The sequence below is a fragment of the Eucalyptus grandis genome, chromosome 3 (genome assembly GCF_016545825.1).
Source record: "Eucalyptus grandis isolate ANBG69807.140 chromosome 3, ASM1654582v1, whole genome shotgun sequence".
In the NCBI taxonomy this organism is placed as follows: Eukaryota; Viridiplantae; Streptophyta; class Magnoliopsida; order Myrtales; family Myrtaceae; genus Eucalyptus; species Eucalyptus grandis.
In genome coordinates, this window is record NC_052614.1 from 8,584,738 (window position 1) to 8,588,789 (window position 4,052).

Genomic DNA, 4,052 nt, shown 5'->3' on the forward strand with positions numbered 1-4,052 from the left:
TTGTGCAAAGTTATGGCACTCCAGGGTTCGCACGTCCATTAGTATGTGCTATTTGAATACTACTTCAATTGTCACAATAAGTGCTTGTCCTACTATTATGATGCACTCTTATGTCTTCCAATAGCCATCACAACCATATTAACTCTAATGTTGTATTAGCAAGAGCTTGATATTATGCTTCTGTACCAGAGCAAGTGACAATAGCTCTTTCTTGCTACTCGTGACATAAGTGAGTTGCTTGAAAAGAAACAATAGTCAACAATGGAACGACAATCTTGAGGGTAACTAGCTCGATCAACATCGTATTAAGTTGTCAACTCCAAGGCAAAATGAATAGAAAAGTATAGGCCACGAAATAATGTACCCTTGACATAGTGAAGAAGTACTATAACAAAATTAGGAGCGCCATAATGTGACTAACAATATTAACAGCATAGGCAATGCCAGGTTAAGTAACAACGAAATATATAAGACTACCAATTAAATGTCGATAGAGTGTAGGATTCGAAGGAGGAGTCTCATCTCTAGCATCAAAATTGGCATGGATCTCAAAATGAATTGTAGCAACCTTACTATTAGTGAGTCTCGCTCGAGAAAGAAGATCAGTGGCATGTTTGGCTTGAGAAATAGTAACTAGAGGAATTTGAAGTACCTTCCAAACCTAAAAAGTATATGAGCCACCTAAGAATTTTTTATTTCAAATTGTTCATTAATATATTACTAAAATTTTGAAATATCAATACGGTCATCGTTAGTTATTACCATGTTGTCCACATATAAAAGTAGCATAATAGACCCACAAGATGCGTGCTGAATAAAAAGAGTATGGTCATAGGGATTGGATTTAAAACCAAGGGAGTCCATTGTTGAGTTAAACTTGGAATACTATGCACGAAAAGCCTATTTCAATCCATATAATGTGGATGAGTGTATCTTGGAGGAGGCACCACATAGACTTCTTTAGTGAGATTGTCATTTAAGAATGCATTTCTTACATCAATTTGATTTAAAGACTATTGCTTAACTACAACAATAGTAAGAAGATTGCGAACAGAAGTATGTCATGCAATAGGAGCCAAAATTTCTTTATAATAAATTCTGTTTTCCTAGGTAAAAATTTTCGCTACTAGTTGAGCTTTGTAATAGCCCGTAGTATCATCTACTTTTGTTTTAATCTTATACAACAATTTACAATGTAAAACAAACTTACCGAGGAACAAATAACTAAATCTCATGTATGAGTTTGGTCTAAAACTTGCACTTCATCTTTCACAGCTTGCTGCCAAAGTGGATGAGTACTAGCTCTTTATGTGCGAGGTTTATAAAGGGAAGTAACGGCAAAGTACTAATGGTAACACGAAATTGAACAGAAGATTGACTTATTCTGGTGGAATGCCAACTTGAGGATGATGGAATATCTGATAGTGGAGAATCCATAGATGGAGCAGACATTTCAAAAGTTGCCAGGGTGGTTTTGCTAGAAGGGCATGCATTAAGATTAAAGGAAGAAGAAGACAAATCTAAAGAGAAAAGTTCACAAGTGGATGGAGGTGTAGAATCTTCTGGAAATAAATCCACTAAAGGATTGGTGGAGAAGAAGACATGAGTCAATGATTTGAAAGGATGGGATCCAAAGGGATAAAGAGATGAGAATTTCTCGTGTTCCCAAAAGTTAACATGAGGAGACAAATGAAAATGATTAGAGATAGGATCCCAACATCTATATCTTTTGTGCATAATGCCATACCCAAGGAAGCAGTATAAAGAAGCACAGGGTTTTAACTCTGTGTGTTATGCAAATGAAGATGGACAAAACAAACACTACCAAAAACTTAAAAGACTATTATTGAGGACACTGCCGAATAAGTGCTCATAAGGAGAAATGCTACCCATGATAGGTGATAGAATGGGGTTGATAGTGTGTGTAGCACTAACAAAAGCCTCTCATCAAAATTGGTTTATACAAGAAGCAAACTAGAAGAGATAGATGTATGTTTATGTCATGGTCCGTGATTCTCCCATATTCATGACACTTGCGAGTGGAGCTTAGAGTTATCAAGTAAAGAGCAAGTGATGCAGAGGGGATGAATATGATTGGTCCAAGGGAGTGATGTCAAGACAATTGGTGCTTGTAGGATAGAAAGATTATATTACTTAGGAACTCTAGAGACATGATTGGTTTCCTGTGCACAAATTGGTCAGGAGTTGATGTTGCTCTCTTGATGAAGTCATAATAGGCCAAAGTTAGTTGTGGAGCCTAAAGAAATCTACTATTTCACTCGATGGACTAGATGCCCGAGCTAAACTGGGCATGGTACGACCTACATAAGAAAACTATTCGCTATTTTGTTTTCTAGGACAATTAGAGAAGGAAGGCTAGTGTTGGAATATAATACGTGGAAATAACATGATCTTACAATTTACGTCGACGCGAAATCATAAGAGAAATAGACGAGAAATAATAAGGACGCCAGAAATTTACGTGGTTCGGTCCGAGTATCGGTACCTACATCCACAGAGAGAGCCAGTAGCAAATAATCCACTATAATCGGAGAATCAGAGTTTACAATCACTCACACATTCAAGTGTTTCCTATACCTAAATTTAACCCCAAAACCAAAGTGTTTATAAATAAACAACTCTCTTAGACATAAACTCATGGCACAAAATTACCGTGCGTTCAAACTCAAAACAAAACGCTCTACGTACACCAAAATCAAGAACTCCAGTGTTTGTCTTTGGTCCACGTATGTAAATCTTCGCGTTCCTTTGGAAAGCTTCGAGTGGCTTCAAGGAAACTTGTGGCTCTTCGAAAGTAGCATGGACATGCGGCTCCTCTCTTTCTCTACTTTCGTAGGTTTTTTTGTTTTAAGCCGCTTCACACACGCCCAAAGAAGAAAAACGTGTGCCCAAAGGTCAAATATTTGACCTAGACCCACCAGCTCTCTTTTTTTCGGCGCCATGTGCAAACTCTACCCTTTAATCTCCATCGGCGAAACGCAAACTCCAGCGTGGAATATGTGTGTGCCCAAAATCAAATATTTGACTTTGGGCCCCACATAACTAACTTTATTCGGCCTTCTCCTGTAGATAAAGAAGAAAACTTTGCTGCCTTTTTTTTTTATATTCTATTTTATTTCCTCTTTTGTAAATCTTTAAGAGTCCAGCGAATCGCGTTTTGTAAACGCTCAAACTTAGGACATAATTTAACAATTCTCCACATTGGCTTGATGTTTAAAGATAAGTTATAGTGCTTATTATCCATGCTGCTCTCCCAACGACTTGACGGGTGCTCACTCTCCACAAACGCTAATAGAGATCAAGCAAAGCTTGAGCTTCGCAAAAGGAACGGACTTAGTCATCATGTCTGCTGGGTTATCTGCTGTAGCAATCTTTTTGATAATAATATTACCCTTAACTAAGATATCTCGGATGAAGTGGTACCTGATGTCGATATGCTTCGTTCGCTCACGATAAACTAGATTATATGCCAAATATATCGCATCTTGGTTATCACAGTGTATATCCACACTTTTCTGTTCTAACTTAAAGTCCGAGAGCAAATTTTGTAACCATATCGTCTCATTTGCTATAAATGTTAGCGCCATGTACTCTTCCTCAGTCGAAGACAAGGCAATGTGATCTTGTAAGGACGCTTTCCAACTAACTGTACCACCCGCTAGCGTAAATACGTACCTTACTAAAGACTTACGATCATCCAAGTCACCGGCGTAATCCGAATCCACAAAACCAGTGGTCTCACCGTTATTATTGTCCCTTCGGTACACTATACTCACGTCTGTTGTCCCATTCAAATATCTAAGGATCTATTTCACAGCTTCCCAATGAATTTTACCAGGACGCTTTATATAGCGACTAACCACACTCACAGCTTGTGAAATATTAGACATAATGCACACCATAACATACATAATACTACCCACAATACTAGAATAAGGAACATGGGACATATGCTCCTCCTTCTCTTCCTCAGTCTGCGATGATAATTTATTTGAAAGTTTAAAATATTTCGCTAAAGGTGTACTTACAGA